Source organism: Oryctolagus cuniculus, chromosome 5 (genome assembly GCF_964237555.1).
Source record: "Oryctolagus cuniculus chromosome 5, mOryCun1.1, whole genome shotgun sequence".
Lineage (NCBI taxonomy): Eukaryota > Metazoa > Chordata > Mammalia > Lagomorpha > Leporidae > Oryctolagus > Oryctolagus cuniculus.
In genome coordinates, this window is record NC_091436.1 from 132,918,561 (window position 1) to 132,935,631 (window position 17,071).

A 17,071-nucleotide genomic window follows, 5' to 3' on the forward strand; every position below is an offset into this window, starting at 1 on the left:
TTCAGGGTACCAGGCAGGGCCGGTGAGAGCTATTTTGGTTCAGGGAGCTCTTTTGATGTACCTCAAAACCCAACGGGGAGGCAGACGCCTGATCCACCCCAAGGGTGGGGCAGCCTGGGCGTCTTGCCCCATTATGATGGAATGAAAGGCTTTTTTGAAGGTGGTGGCTCAAGACAGGTGGCTTCTTGAGTTCAGCCCCAGTGGGGGGGGGGGCGGGGGGGGAGAGAACGCTCTGCTGGCCACTGGTGGGAGGGGAGGGGGGTCTGGAAGGGAGGGGCAGGGAGATGGAACCTTTCCCAGACCTGCTGTGCCTCACCTGGGCTGCTCTGGCATTGCTGTCATAACAGCACCTACGTCACCTACCTCACAGGGTTTGGTAAGGATCAGCTAAATTCAGGAAAAGGGTTCTGCCAAGGGTGAAACCCCAAAGCCAGGTGTGGCTAGGCCGTCCTGCCTCTTTCCTTCGAAGGTGCGGGCTCCTCCTTGTTTCTAAGGTGTTTCCTCCCCCTAGTCCCATTTCCCCTTCCAGACAGAGCTGGGGAGCTGGGTGCTCAGGGACACGCCTGGGTTCCCGCAGGGTTGGGCTAACGCGGCCCCCATCTCTCTGCTCACCGAGCAGCTCGGGATGTTTTCAGAGAGGCACAGAGACAGAGAGCTTCCACCTGCTGGCTCACTCCCCAGATGTCTGAAAACGGCTGGCCCTGGGCAAGGCAGAAGCCAGGATCTAGGAATCCAATCCGGGTTTCCCATGTGGCTGGCAGGGACTCAAGCATTTGAGCCATCACCTGCTGCCTCCCTGGGTGTGCATTCCTAGGAAGCCGGAGACAGGAGCTGGAATTACACTCGGGCCCTGGGATACGGGATGTGCCCGCCGCCGGCAGGTTCAATCACCAATACACGCTGGGGGTCAGGCAGGATGAGTTTGAACAAGGTGTGGGGTGAGTAACCATCTGGATTGCCAAGGATTAAGGGGTTTCCTGGGACCCAGTGGTAAAAGTGAGCCCCTCCAGGTCACTCTAGGTGCACTTGGGGGTTGGGTGGGTGAGGCGGAGGTGTGGTGGTAAGAGCGGATTAGATGTATGCCGGGTGCTGAGGGGTGTGTGTGTGTGTGTGTGTGTGTGTGACTATTCATGGCTGTAAACATTGGGTGCGCTGCAGACCTAGTGAGACACTGGGTTTCTATTGGGTTTATGTCTGCTATGTATGTGAAGGTGTGACGTGTGCACCCGGGTAGGGCGCTTGCGTGGGTTTTTTCGTGGCATGCCGTTGGTCCGTGATGAATGTGCACTGTATTTCTCAGCAGGGGTGTAAATATGTATTCTGTGTGTGGTGTGGTGTGGAACGCTTGTGAGGAGGGCGACATATGTGTGGCATGTGGGTGTGAGAGGCCCCGCGCAAATCCATCAGACGCACAGTTCGCAGCGTGTGCGCAAATGTGTGTCACGGGAGGTGTTCCTGTCACTGGCGGGCGGAGTGAGCGCCGGTTGTATGCAGCCTGTGAGTTGTGCACCACGCGCGAGGCGGCGACCTGCGCGCACTTCGCGTGTAGCTGTGTGTGTGTGTGTGTGTGTGCGCGCGCGCGCGCCCCTCCACCTAACAAAGCCCGCGCGCATGCTCCGTGTGCAGGGGCGCGCGGGCTTTGTTAGGTGGAGAGGCGGGGCGTGTCGCTGTGCGCCGATCGCGGCGTGCTGTCCTGTGTGGCGGCCGCGCGTGCCTATCGCACACGTGTGGGGGAAGCACAGCGTGAGGTGGCACGAAGGCCGTTGGCCCGATGAGGCCAGGCGTCCGCCCGCGCCGCGACGGCCAGGCTGCGGGGGCGGGGCCTTCTGGGAAGCGGGCCACGCCCACCGCGCGGGCCGCCGGGAAGCGGCGGGGGCGGGAAGCGGGATGCAGGCTGTGGCGACGGGGGAAGCGCGCCGCGCTGCTCTGTCGCTCCTCACCTGCCGGGGAGGGCCGCTGGCTGCGCTGTCCTACTCCACTGGGACTCCTGTCCCCACCGCACGGCTGAGTGACGGGCAGCGTGGGCGGAGAAGGCCGCCCACCCGGCGCCTGACAGCACGCTGGCTGCGGGCGAATCCACGCACGGAAAAACGAGCTCTGCGTGGCCCAAAAACCTGGGAAGAAAGGCCGGAATCTCGCCCCAGAGGCCCTATCTGAATTTCTTGCCCGTGATAGAGAATCTGTTGTCTTGAAAATACAGCCAAGGGAGGAAAATGCTGGGTGAGGGCGTGCAGTCGAAGCCCCCCCACACACACATCAGTGCGCGTGTGGAGGGACGATGAGCGCCTTTTTTGTTAAATCCCCAGTGCTCGTGCGTCAGGTCTGCTTTTGCTCTTCCGCCTCCTGCCTTGTCTGGATCCTTTCCTTCCTCCATGTTTCGTGTGTATTCCATCCGTTATCCTGGTTGTCCTAGATGAGGTTGGTCAGGTATTGGTGATTGCATACATTTTGGAGAACTCCGTTTTTACAACTTGGGAGCGGGGGAGGATTGTGTATGTCTGATTACTTAAAAAATGCCGGAGAGTCGCACTGAGGGGAGCCACTTGCAGTAGATATTTGGCTTCAAGTGTTGCATGGGATGTGTTGCAGCCGGCTACTACTGGCTCACGAGGCCATTGCTAAATATTTGGGAACTTTGCAAACCAGATGTTAAACCCCCGGTAGCCTCATATTGGCATAGCGGGAATTTTTTTTTAAGATTTATTTGGCCGGCGCCGCGGCTCACTAGGCTAATCCTCAGCCTTGCGGCGCCGGCACACACACCAGGTTCTAGTCCCGGTCAGGGCGCCGGATTCTGTCCCGGTTGCCCCTCTTCCAGGCCAGCTCTCTGCTGTGGCCCGGGAGTGCAGTGGAGGATGGCCCAAGTGCTTGGGCCCTGCACCCGCATGGGAGACCAGGAGGAACACCTGGCTCCTGCCATCGGATCAGCGCGGTGCGCCGGCCGCGGCGGCCATTGGAGGGTGAACCAACGGCAAAAGGAAGACCTTTCTCTCTGTCTCTCTCTCTCTCACTGTCCACTCTGCCTGTCAAAAAAAAAAAAAAAGATTTATTTATTTATCTATCTGAAAGGCAGAGTTAGAGGGGAGACAGCCAGAGATGTCCACCCACTGGGTCACTCCCCAAATTACCTCAGTGGCTAGGGCTGGGCCAGGCTGAAGCTGAGAGCTTCATCCTGGTCTCCCACGTGGGTGCAGGGGCCCACGTGGGGGCATCCTTCACTGCTTTCCCAGGCCATTAGCAGGGAGCTAGATTGGACATAGAGTAGCAGGGACTCAAAGCAGCAGCTTATGTGGGATTCTGGTGCCGCAGGCGGAGGTTTTACCTGCTATGCCATGACACCTAGCCCTGGAGGGAATATTTACCCTGGGGAAGTCAGCTTCACTGTCCTGCCTTCTGGGAATGGTTTACCAGTATGATACTGTTCTTTGGCTCATTTTAGGTGGTAAATAAAATTACTAGGAAGCCCTATGGTTTGAGCTGAGCTCCTGTTCTAGGTCCCATTGACCAAACCAAAATGGAGTCACTCGGGCTAAAGTTGCATGTCACCAAGCTAAATGGAGTTGTTTAGTTGACCTTCCAAGAAACCAGAAGAGAGAGAATCCCCAAACACGCTGGTGTTAGGTGGCCGAATGAGGGGTTTCCCCGTTTTAACCTTTACAAAGAAAGTAACTGGAACAGCAAAGCCACACTGTGTTCTGTTTCTGCTTTCCCTTTCTGTAAAATCAAACTCCTCAGCTCGTCGCATCTCAGTGCTTATTCTAGTAACAGAATGCAGTTTGCCTGATTGTAGAATTGCAGATTGAGCCAGCTCAGAGCTTCTAAGTAAATGTGTTGTTAAGTTTGTCTTTTCGCAGCAGAAACCATCTAAATTCACAGTGAAATTATTTTCCCCAAACTGTGTAGATCCCCAAATAGAAACTGAGAGAGGGGAGGCATGGGGCGGATGCTTGGGAGGGGTCAATCAGTTTTTACGTGTTACCACAAAGCACTATGGGTTGGGTGCTTATGAATGACAGAAATGTGTTTCTCAACATTCTACAGACTGGACATCTGAGAAGGAGCCCCTGTGACTGGGTTCTGGTGAGGGCCCTCTTCCTAGTTGCAGTCTTCATGTATCCTCCTAGGGTGGAAGGAGGGGGTGAGAGAACTCTCAGGGGTCCCTTTCATAGGAGCACTGATCCCATTCATGAGGGCTCTGCCTTCGTGACTGGGTCATGTGCCCAAGTCCCTACCCCCTAACAGCAGCACACTGGGAATTAGGATCCCAACACATGACCCTAGGAAGGATGCATTTCAATCCATTATAGGAGGCAACCAACAAGTTTCATGGTTGTAGGAGAAAACATGGAAAGCTTGGAGATGGGTTAGGGCAGTTTATAAATACGGCTCACTGGAGTTAATACTGGTTGATCATATGCCAGATGTTACCAGAAGCACTTTATATACATTAACTCATTTGATCCCTACAATAACAGTATCAAATGGATGTCATTAATGTCTCCATTTTACAAATGGAGAAACAGGCTCTTGGAGTCCCTTGACCAAGTTTATACAGCTAGACAGTAGTGGAACTTGGCTTTGACCCTACGCTGCTTAACTCCAGAGAGTGTGCTCTTAACCAACCATACTACATCGCCCATGTTATATCTGTTGGGTTTGGCCACAGTAACAGCTTGACACCTCAATATCTTTTTTTTAAAGATTTATTTATTTGAAAGTCAGAGTTACACAGAGAGAAGGGAGGCAGAGACAGAGAGAGAGGTCTTCCATCCACTGGTTCACTCCCCAGATAGCCACAATGGCCAGAGCTGGGCTGATCTGAAACCAGGAACCAGGAGCTTCCTCCAGGTCTCCCACACGGGTGCAGGGGCCCAAGGACTTGGGCCATCTTCTACTGCTTTCCCAGGCATTAGCAGGGAGCTGGATTGGAAGTACAGCGGTCGGTTGTGAACCGGCGCCCACATGGGATGCTGGCGCTTCAGGCCAGGGCATTAACCCACTGCACCACAGCACCGGCCCCTGACACCCCAGTATCTTACAATAAGAAATGTTTGTTCTTGCTCAGGTTGCATGTTGGCTGTTTGTTGGCCGTGGATCCATTTGTCATGTCTTGATGTGAGACCTGAGGAAAGAGCGTTTGCAGCACCATGTGATGACTCTGAAGAGTGGAGTCATGGGCTGTGTACGTGGTTCCTTACCATGCTCAGCTGGCAGGAGCCTCTCCCTGGGCCACGCCTGGCTCCCGAAGGCCTGGGAAACAGACTCCCCTCCTCCCAGGCACGGCCAATCACGTGGCAACCTGCTGGCTGGTGAGTAATGGGGAACTGTTTTAGCTTAGGCTCCCCAGAAGTAGACCCTGAGTCAAAGATTTGCGGGCAGGTGGTTTATTAAGGAAGTGTTCCTAGGAAAATCCAGGAAAGGAGTGTGGGGGGAGGTGCAGCACAGAAAAGGAGATGCAGCCAAGTGAGGGTATAAACTCAGGCCAAGGCCTGGGCTCAGCCTGACTGCAGTGTACGTTATACCTGAGAGTTTATCTCAGCCCGGGATAAAGAAGCTTAGCTCCAGATTCCCATGGCTGCTCCACAGGGCATAGACAACCAGGCACTTCCAGCTTTCTCCATCTGAGGGAAGCAGCTCCAGGAGCCATACAGCTGTTGTCCAAAAGCAGTCACAGGTGCATGGCTTGAGAAACAAAGTCACATATGGGGCCAGCGCTGTGGCACAGTGGGTTAACGCCCTGGCCTGAAGTGCTGGCATCCCATACGGCCGCCAGTTCTAGTCCTGGCTGCTCCTCTTCCAATCCAGCTCTCTGCTATAACCTGGGAAAGCAGTGGAAGGTGGCCCAAGTCCTTGGGCCCCTGCACCCACATGGGAGACCCAGAAGAAGTTCCTGGTTCCTGGCTTCAGATCGGCACAGCTCCGGCCATTGCGGCCATCTGGGAAGTGAACCATTGGAGGGAAGACACCTCTCTCTCTCTCTCTCTCTCTCTCTCTCTCTCTCTCTCTCTCTCTCTGCCTCTCCTCTCTCTGTGTAACTCTGACTTTCAAATAAATAAATAAATAAGTCTTTAAAAAAAAAGAAGAAGAAAAAATAAACAAAGTCACATAGAAACCAGGAGTGGGAACAGAACCTGAAAAGAGATTTAAGACGATCTGGACAGAGCATGAAGAATGCCCGCACCCCCCCCCCTTATTAATGTTTATTTTTTTTGAAAGACAGAATGACAGAAGAGAGGGAGAAAGAGAGAGATGGTCCATTTGCTGGTTCACTCCCCAAATGGTCACAAAGGCCAGGGCTGGGCCAATCCAGACCAAAGTCAGGAGCCAGGAACTCCATCCGGGTCTCCCACATGAGTGGCAGGGGCCCCAATACTTGGGCCATCTTCCACTACTTTCCCAGATGCATTAAGGACCTGGATTGGAAGTGGAGCAGTCAGGACTTAAACTGGTGTTCCAAGGGATGCCAGTGGCATAAAGAGGCAGTTTAAACTGCTGTGCCACAATGCCAGCCCCAAGACTGCCTTTTTAAAATATTTATTTATTTTGAAAGTCAGAATTACAGAGAGAGACAGAGAGGAGAGGCTGGGGCTGGGCCATTCTGAAGCCAGCAGCTTTTCCCAGGTCTCCTACATGCGTAGCAGGGGCCCAAGAACTTGGGGCATCCTCCACTGCTTTTTCCAGGTGCATTAGCAGGGAGCTGGATCAGAAGTGGAGCATCCAGGACATGAACTGGTGCCCATATGGGATGCCAGCATTCATAGGCAGTGGCTTTACCTGCTGAACCGCAATGCCAGCCCCTTATTATTTTCTTATTTCAACATCAAAGTGCTGTGGGGATTGGGAGCCCCAGCTGGGCTCAGGGAGACCCCAGGCTAGACTTAGTCTGGATTCTTGTCTTCCTGCATGTAGGAATACAGCCAAGAGAAATAAGTAGAGGTGAGCAGGAAAGCATGGTGGATTCAAAGGCAAAGTGTTAATACCCACTAAGGCGTTCATGCGGACTCATGAGGGAGAATCGCCCCGCCCGAGCTGGCCTGGTCTGTCAGGAGCAGGAAACTTGTCTGCCAAGGGCCCCTTGGAGGGTTATGACATCATTGGCAGATCATACAAACTCAGGTTAAAAATTAGCTTGCTATAAGTTTGTGGCATTTTGAGGCCCACTTGCCATTGCCTTGGCGGGGCCAGACAAGATGATTTTAGGGCCTTATATGGCCCATGAGCCAGAAGTTTCCCACCTCCTTAAGGATAAATGGTGGTGCTCAGAGCAGGGCCTGCCTGAATGTTTGGAGGAGGCAGCGTGTGGAGTGGGGCTGTAGAACGCGGTGATCTGCAGGAAGGCGTCGTGTCGGCTGCTGTGTGATGCTAAGTGAGGCTTGGCCGTGTGCTGCAGAGCGGGTGTGCCGAGTGTTCAACTGTGTTGAATCCGTGCGGAAAGTGTTGGGACTTGAGCAGTGCACATGTGGCTTTTGTGTCAGTGGCCTTTAACTCCTTGCCACCTGCTAGCTACCTGCCTATCCGTATCCAGAGGTCTGATGTTATTTCTCTCCTAGTTAATGGGGGAGGGGCCTTAGCCGGCTCACGTTGGAACAGCAGTCAATGGGGAGTCATTATAGGTTTTTAGCAATCCAGGGTCTGACTGAGCTTTTGTGTCTAACACCGAAATCTTTCTAGAGTGAAGAAAGATTCGCACAGTAGGAGCACTGCTATGCAGTTCTGGCAGCAACCACCTGGTGTTCACCCAGGCTCCCCAAGTTAAGGGCGGTAGGATCACCCTGCTAAGACCCCAGTTGCAAGGTCAAGGGCTGCCAGGCCAACCACACTTCTCACTAGCTGACTACAAGGGTGAGGGCTCCTATGATCCCTTCAGGTTTCATCATATGCTAGGCAAACTCATAGAACTCAGAAAAGTGCTAACTTAGGATTACAGTTTTATTTCAAAGGATACAAATCAGGATCAGCCAAAGGAAGAGACCCACAGGGTCCCAAACTTGGAGCTTCCATGCCCTCTCCCCATGGAGTGTGGACGTCGCCTTCCCAGGCCGTTGATGCGTTCACCATCCAGGAGGGTCACCAGAGCCTTAGTGCGCAGAATATTGACGTTTCTTAATGCTTGCGTGCTGGTGAAATCATTGGCCAGTCTCCAGCTCACCGCTCCCTGACGGAGGATGGCCTAATATCACATGGCTCAAATCCCCAGCCCTCTGGTCGTATGGCTGGGCAGTCTGGTGTGACCAGCCCCTATCCTAAATCATCTCATTTACATACATCCAGGTACAGTGTGGGGGCCTCATCATGATGACAAAGCATTTCTGTCTCTGGGGACATTCTAAGAGTTCAGAAGCTTGCTCCCAGGAACCCAAAACTGACCACACAAATTCTTCATTAGACAACATGTATCATCAGATTGAAAGATCATGTGGCTCCCTCAGAAGAATGTTTTAATTCCACAAGTGAACACATAGACAAGAGCAAATGCAGTACAAAGAAGACAAAAAGAAAAATCTTAAACACAACAGGAAAATAAGACAGATGATCTACAAAGGAACTAAAACAGATTAACAGCAGATTCTCTTCAATAGCAAGAGAGGTTGAAAGATAATAGAGGGGCTGGTGCTGTGGCACAGCAGGTTAATGCCCTGGCCTGAAGTGCCGGCATCTATTTGGATGCTGGTTCGAGACCCAGCTGCTCCACTTCTAGCTCTCTGCTGTGGCCAGGGAAAGCAGTGGAAGATGGCCCAAGGCCTTGGACCCCTGCATCCACGTGGTAGACCCAGAAAAAGCTCCTGGCTCCTAGCTTCGGATCGGTGCAGCTCCGGGCATTGCAGCCATCTGGGGAGTGAGCCAGCAAATGGAAGACCTCTCTCTCTCTCTCTCTCTCTCTCTCTCTCTCTCTCTCTCTCTCTTTCTGCCTCTCCTCTCTCTGTAACCCTGACTTTTAAATTAATAAATAAACCTTTTAAAAAATAAGCCAGCGCCATGGCTCACTTGGCTAATCTTCCGCCTGCGGCGCTGGCATCCCATATGGGTGCTGGGTTCTAGTCCTGGTTGCTCCTCTTCCAGTCCAGCTCTCTGCTGTGGCCCGGGAGGGCAGTGGAAGGTGGCCCAAGTGCTTGGGTCCCCGCACCCGCATGGGAGACCAGGAAGAAGTACCTGGCCCCTGGCTTTGGATCAGCGCAGCACCAGCCGTAGAAGCCATTTGGGGGGTGAACCAACGGAAGGAAGACCTTTCTCTCAATCCCTCTCTCTCACTGTCTACAACTCTGCCTGTCAAATAAATAAAAAAAAATAGATAATAGAATGATATGTCCAAGAGATCTATAAGATAGTTTGCTCTTTTTTTTTTTTTAAGATTTTATTTATTTATTTGAAAGGCAGAGAGACAGAGGCAGAGAGAGAAAGAGGTCTTCCATCCGCTAGTTCATTCCCCAAATGGCCACAATAGCAGGAGCTTCACCGATCCAAAACCAGGAGCCAGGAGTTTCCTCTGGTCTCTCATGCAGGTGCAGAGGCCCAAGGCCTCGGGCCATCTTTGACTGCTTTCCCAGGCCACAGCAGAGAGCTGAATCAGAAAAGGAGCAGCCGGGACTTGAACCAGTGCCCATATGGGATGCTGGCACTGCAGGCGGCTGCTTTACACACTAAGCCACAGCGTCAGCCCTAGTTTGCTCTTTCTTAATGGAAAGTAAGACAAAATAATTATAGGATACCATATTAATATTTATTTGCCATCATGAGGGAAAGTTAATCTCTTGTTAAACTGGAGTTATCCGTTTAAAAGCCAAAACATTTGGATTTTTTTGTTTTGTTTTCCCAGAAACCTTTTATTTAAGGCATACAAACTTCATGCTTTTCATAAATACAACTTTAGGAACATAGTGATTCTTCTCACGGTACCGCCCTCCCACCCACACTCCCACCCCTCTTCCTCCTCCCTCTCCTATTCCCATTCCTGTTTTTTACTCAGATCTATTTTCTTTTCTTTTTTTTTTTGTAATTAAAATATTTTTTTATTTTTAACTTTTATTTAATGAATATAAATTTCCAAAGTACAGCTTATGGATTACAATGGCTTCCCCCCCATAACGTCCCTCCCACCCACAACCCTCCCCTTTCCCACTCCCTCTCCCCTTCCATTCACATCAAGATTCATTTTCGATTCTCTTTATATACAGAAGATCAGTTTAGCATACATTAAGTAAAGATTTCAACAGTTTGCTCCCACACAGAAACATAAAGTGAAAAATACTGTTTGAGTACTCGTTATAGCGTTAAATCACAATGTACAGCACATTAAGGACAGAGATCCTACATGAGGAGTAAGTGCACAGTGACTCCTGTTGTTGATTTTACAAATTGACACTCCGTTTATGGCATCAGTAATCACCCTAGGCTCTTGTCATGAGCTGCCAAGGCTATGGAAGCCTTTTGAGTTCACCGACTGATCATATTTAGACCAGGCCGTGGTCAAAGTGGAAGTTCTCTCCTCCCTTCAGAGAAAGGTACCTCCTTCTTTGATGACCCGTTCTTGCCACTGGGATCTCACTTGCAAAGATCTTTCATTTAGTTTTTTTTTTTTTTTTTCCAGAGTGTCTTGGCTTTCCATGCCTGAAATATTCTCATGGGCTTTTCAGCCGGATCCAAATGCCTTAAGGGCTGATTACTCAGATCTATTTTCAATGAACTTTATACACATATGATTAACTCTATACCAAGTAAAGAGTTCAACAAATTGCATGAAAAAAACAACTGTTCCTCAACAGTCGAGACAAAGGCTGTTCAAGTCATTGCTTCTCAAAGTGTTAACTTCACTTCTGTAGATTACCTTTTAGGTGCTCTATTAATTATCACAGATCAGGGAGAACATATGGAATTTGTCCCTTTGGGACTGGCTTATTTCATTAAGTATATTTTCCCGTTTCATCCATTTTGTTGCAAAAAACATGATTTCATTTTTTTTACCACTTGTGTAGTATTCCATGATGTACATATCCCATAATTATCCCATAATTTCTTTATCAAGTCTTCAGTTGATGGACATTTGGGTGGATTCCATATCTTAGCTATTGTGCATTGAGCTACACGGATCCCTCCCCTTTCTTCCTGAGAAGTCTGGGCCCCCGCCCCTTCGGGCATTTGGGTAGATTCCATATCTTAGCTATTGTGAATTGAGCTGCAATAAACATAGGGGTACAGGTAATTCTTTCATATCCTGATTTCATTTCCCTTGGGTAAATCCCCAGGAGTGGGATGCTTGGGTCATATGATAGTTCTATATTTGGATTTCTGAGGTATTTCCATACTGTCTTCCATAGTGGCTTAATCAGTTTACAGTCCCACCAGCAGTGGATTAGGGTACATTTTCCCTCATGTCTTCACCAGCATTTGTTGTAAAACATTGTTTTAGTAATATATAATGTAGGGCTGGCACTGTGGCACAGTAGGTTAAGCCACCATCTGCAGAGTTAGCATTCCATATGAGCGCCAGTTCAAGATCTGGCTGCTCCACTTCCGATCCAGCTCTCTGCTGGTGGCCTGGGAAAGCAGCAGAAGATGGCCCAAGTGCTTGGGCCCCTGCACCCACATGGGAGACCCAGAAGAAGCTCCTGGCTCCTGGCTTCAGCCTGGCCTAGCACCAGCCATTGCTGCCATTTGGGGAGTGAACCAGCAGATGGAAGACCTCTCTCTCTCTCTCTCTCTCTCTCTCTCCCTCTCCCCTCTCTTTTTCTCTCTCTAACTCTGACTTTCAAATAAATAAATCATTCTTTTAAAATATAATATATGATGTAAATCATTCCAAATATATATCACTCCATGCCTACCTACTTAACAAGAGAATTCAGGTTCATACTTTTTTTTTTTTAAGATTTTTTATTTATTTTTTTGACAGAGTTACAGACAGTGAGAGAGAGACAGAGAGAAAGGTCTTTCATCCAATGGTTCACCCCCCCAAATGGCCACAACAGCCAGAGCTATGCCTCTTCCTAATCTCCCACACGGGTACAGGGGCCCAAGCACCTGGGCCGTCCTCCACTGCTTTCCCAGGCCACAGCAGAGAGCTGGACTGGAAAAGGAGCAACCAGGACTAGAACCCAGTGCCCATGTGGGATGCCAGCGCCGCAGGCGGAGGATTAACCTAGTGCGCCATGGCGCTGGCCCCCAACACTAGCATACTCTTAAATAGACTCCCAGAACATACTGAGATCTGCTAGGCTGTTTCCACCTGCATTAAATGTTCTTCTGTGTTTATACTTCTCTCTGCTTTTTATGATTCTGTCTCCTCACTGTAGCAGTAGCTTTATTTAACCTCTTAGTCTACTGCTGCCTATTTACATATAGTGGACTAAATTTGGGCCAGGGACTATTCCACTTTCTCTGTCCTGCTAATGTCTAGCTCATTAGCTCTGTGTGGTAGGTGATATTTTCCAAGCATCCATACCACAATATCTCCCATCCAATATGCAATATAATGCTAACAGTCTACCCTAACATACGCTCTCTTGCCTTGAAACCAAGTGGGCCCCTGAGGCCATGAGACTTCCAAGGCTAGGTCACAGAAAGTGATACAGTTTCTGCCCAGCCCTCTAGGAGTGCTTGTTCTTGGAACCCAACCACCACGCCATAAGGAAGGGGAGAAGCCACAGAGAGAACACATGTGGGTGTTTGGCCAAGGCCCATTCAGCAGCCAGCATGAATCTACAGTCACAATGCATGAGTCAGTGAGTGAGCCAGAGAGTGATGATCCCAGCCCCAGCCTTTGAGACACCCTGTTGACACCGAGTGGAGCAGAAACCATCTGTCCCCAGCCAGCCCTGCCCCAAGGATGGACTCAGGAGCAGTGGAAACGAGGCTGGCTCCAGGTCTCTAAGTTGGGGCGGGGTCTCCACAGCAGTAGGTCCCTGGAACATGAGGCGACCGCCTTTCCCACTGCCTGAAATCTGCTGCCTGGCACTTGTGGGTTGGAGCACTTTGGGATCTCTTAATCCCAGAGTGTCCTTGACCAGTTGTGAGGAAGTTCAAACTTCGTAAATTATCTCGGGTTCCCTTCTAGACAAAGCTTCTATGGCTTCATGGAAAAGGAGCCATCAGTTCACATCAGGAGGTTGCATGGAAGGATATGGAGGAGCCCAGGAGACTCCAGGGACAGCGCTCATAGCACAGCAGGGCCTTGTGGCAGGGTTTTCAAAAACAAGTTTGAAATCCATGCATGGTTTTTTCACCATGCAAATTTTCCATGAATTTTTGGAAGACTCCTTGAATGGATTTCAATTTTTTTTTTGCCCCAAAATAAAATTCCATTTTCCATAAACTTCCGGAAGGCTTCAGCGAGTAAACAGATATTTACATAGGTTTTTGCCACCCTCTGGAATATGCTTGCTCTGTTCTTTAATTGCCTGTGCTTGGTTTCTTTGTTCATCAAGTCCAAGGCTCATCAGTATACTTCTCCCCACTTCCAGTCCTCTTTGAGACAACCTTTATCACACAAGTGATTGAATGTCCACTTCCCAAAGGCATCAGATTAGCACAACTCCTCTTTGCCAAGCAAGATCCTACAACGCCCAAGTATGTGAGCCGTTTGCCCTTGAGCTGACTTAGGTCAAGTGTCCATCAGGAAGAGATCAGCTGGGGCCCTGGGGGCAGGTTCCAGGGTAAGGAGTCCCCTCAGGGAGGGGTGTGGCGGGGGCAGGCCTTGGTGGATAGCTCCAGGACACTTCCCCATTGAGGCCCAAAAACGCCAGCTGGGATGGGCGCACAAGGGTAAGCTCCCGTAGAGAATGCCACGTGACCGGGAGCTGCCAGCCCGGGGAGGATCGGGAACAGGGGCGAGTGGAATGGAACCCCGGCTGGCGGCAGAAGGTGGGAGATGAGCTCCAAGGCCCAAGAATTCCCTTGGATTTCCCTGGGGCTGGCCCAGAGGGAGCTTTGCCAAGGCTTTTGCCCTTGAAACCCTTGAGACAGTCTCTGGAGTCCCACAGGCTGAGTTCAGATCCCAGAGCAGCTCATTTACAAGCAGAGAGCTTAGGCAAGCTACCTGCTCCGAGCCTTGATTTCCTCGCCTGTAAAGTGGGGATAATACGTCACAAAGTTCGTGGGAAATAGAAGTCAAAGATAAATTGTGCTGCAAAAAGGTTTTGAAATCTGTACCCACTTTTTTTCCTAACACTCATCTTCCATGAACTTTTTGAAGACTGCTTGAATTACCAACCTCGCAGAGCAAGGGTGAGAATCCGATGAACTAATTCAGTTCAAAGGCTGAGCACAGGACCGGCCACGGCACCACTCCCCGAATGCACATGGATGCCGCTTCTTCCCTCACTTGGAACAGGCACTCCCCCTGCGGCCTGTGAAATGTGCCGGGACGATGATCCTGTGACTGGAGGTCAGAAGGCTTCTCACCCCGATTACTCACACCCACAGGACTTCCCTGCCTCGGGGCTTCCCACCTGGCGCAGGTGAAACCGGGGAGCGGGGGTTCACAGAGGCCCAATGGGGCTGCCAGCCCCATGTGCGTTTTCGATTCCGAAAAATCGGCAAACCAGAGAGAAGCAGACTGCAAATGGCTCGGCCATGAGCAAGACTGTGCACGTGAGAAATCAGTGAGTAGAGGTTTATGGTGCGGTGATATCGAAGCAGTGCCCTTGATGGGCCCCTCCTGGTTTAGGGACTCTGTGAAGCTAGGACGCCTGTGGGGGCAGAGTGCAGTGCCCTGAGGAGCCCCGAGTGTCCTCAGGTGGACGGGCAGCGCCCTGTGGTGGCCACCACTGAGTGTCCAGGACGGCGATGCCAGGGCAGAGGCACCAAGGCTGGGGGAGGAGCGCCGGGTCAGGAGTGCAGGACTGGGGCCCATTCCCAGCCCTGCTACTGACCAGTTCTGTGTCCTCAGGCTGGTCACTTCCCCTTGCCCAGCCCGCATCTCTACAGCTACAAATAAGGGTAGAGAAGGCCATTCCCCACAGGCCTTGAATTCAAGCAGGGGAGAGGTATCTTAGGGGTGAAGAGCACTCTTGGTGTTATGCAGACATCAGTTTAAATCCTGTCTCTCCCACTACTGCAGGGGTGACCCTGGGCAGCTGGGTTAAGCGCTCTGTGCTTGGGTTTCCTTGCCTGGAAACTAAAGAAAATAATCCATGAGTGCATGTACCACAATGCCTTGCACATAGTAAGTTGTCAATGAGTGTTAGGTATTATTTTTTTAAAGATTTATTTATTTACTTACTTGAAGAGCAGAGCAATGGAGGGAAGGAGAGAGAGAGAGATCTTCCTTCTGAGGGTTCTTTCCCCAAATGCTCACAATAGCCAGGGCTGAGCCAGACTGAAGCCAGAAGCCAGGAGCTTCCTCTGGGTCTCCCACGTGAGTGGCAGGGCCCCAAGCACTTGGGCCACCTCCCACTGCCTTCCCTGATGCATTAGTTGGGAGCTGGGCCGGAAGTGAGTAGGCGGGACCCTGACTTGGGATATGGGCATCCCACAGGGAGGCTCAGCCCACAGTGCCACAGCGCCAGCCCATCCAAGCTCTTTGCTACAGGGAAGTTTAGGAAACCGGGCAGAGAGGGTGTGTCTTAGCGGGGTGAGGAGGGCCGCATGGAGGCGGGAGCCTGGGGGATAAAGGCCCAGTGCGTGAGGTGACTGAGAGTTTATCTGTTAGGTGTGGCCGAAATGTCCCCGCCCTGGCCAGGTGGGGCGCAGGAGACAGACTGTGTCAGCGACGGCGAAAAGGAGGCACGGTGTTCTGTGCTCGGCTGACGTGCACGCAGATGAGTGAATCGTTCCGTCACTTCACAGTCATCCACACGTCCCGCTTGAGCCCTGTCATCAGAAGTCCCTGCGGCTCTGCGGTGGCTCAGGAGCTGCCCCTCCCCGAGGGCAGGCACCAGGAAGCAGCGGCCCCCATCCGGCTGGGAAACGGCGTGGGGGCAGGAAGCCGGGGTGTGTGTGTGTGTGTGTGTGTTAATCTCCCCAAAGGATCACACGGCCATCGAATTAAAGGGTGAGCCCACGCAGACAGTTTTGAAATCCCCAGGTCAGCAGCTTCCCTGGCCCTGCCCTCCGGGTACCCCCCCCCCCATCATCCTGTCCCACAGCTGAACCTGAACGACGCCTGTCCCCGGGCCCGGCACCTTTCAGGGTGAGGGTCACCTTTTTTTTTTTTTTTTCCTAGTCACTTCTCTCCTGCCTTGGTACACAGGACTAACTCTGAAGTTCTGTGTGTCTAATACAGAATATCATCCTACAATATCGTAATAAAAAAACTCAGATTTGGATCATTGAGTCTGCTCTTTTTTTTTTCCAGCCTTTAAAAGCTGGGGGAAGATATTCACACACAATTGGCCATTTCGCCTTGTTAAAGTGTGCCGCACCGGGGCGTTGCGTACATCAGAGGGTTGTGCAACCCAACTGTCTTGTTCCTGACCGTTCCCATCAGCTCAGAAGCAGGCTCATCAAGCAGGCACCTCCGACCGGCCCCAGCCCCGCCCCAGCCCCACCCACCCCAGCCCAGCCCCAGCCCCGCCCCACCCCAGCCCCGCCCCAGCTCTCCTCTCTGGCTTTTCCAGTCCTGGGTTTTGCAGATACAGCGAGCCACACAGCTGGGGTCTTTTGTGCCCCACTTCTTCCTGTATACCATTTTTTTCTGTTTGTTTTAATGATTTATTTTATTTATTATTTGAAATGTAGAGTGACATGCAGAGATGGAGAGAGAGAGAGAGATCTTCCATCCGCTGGTTCACTCCCCCAAATGGCTGCAACCATCCAGGCTAAAGCCAGGAGCCAGGACCTCCATACGGGTCTCCCACGTGGGTGCAGGGGCCCTAGCACTTGAGCCACCCACCATCCGCTGCCTCCCCAGGTGCAATAGCAGGGAGCTGGATCCTAAGCGGAGCAGCAGGGACTGGAACTGGTGCTGCATTATAGCACTGGCACTGCAGGTGGTAGCTTAGTCTGCTGCTCCGCGACACCCGCCCTTCTGTCAAGGTTCATCCATGTGGCAGTGCGCATCAGCACTCCCTACCTGCTTACCGCCGAACAACATTGTGTTGCATGGGCACAGCACATTTGGTTGACCTGTTCTTTTACA

At 51.4% G+C, this 17,071-nt stretch overlaps 1 long non-coding RNA gene across 1 annotated transcript; it reads left to right on the forward strand.

Annotated features, from left to right (window-relative positions):
- The first annotated feature begins 225 nt into the window (after positions 1-225).
- Positions 226-16,437, forward strand: LOC103349750 (uncharacterized). The gene is made up of 3 exons (XR_007922980.2): positions 226-376; positions 5,066-5,309; positions 15,644-16,437. It is a non-coding gene; the product is annotated as an uncharacterized lncRNA (long non-coding RNA).
- Positions 16,438-17,071: the final 634 nt, after the last annotated feature.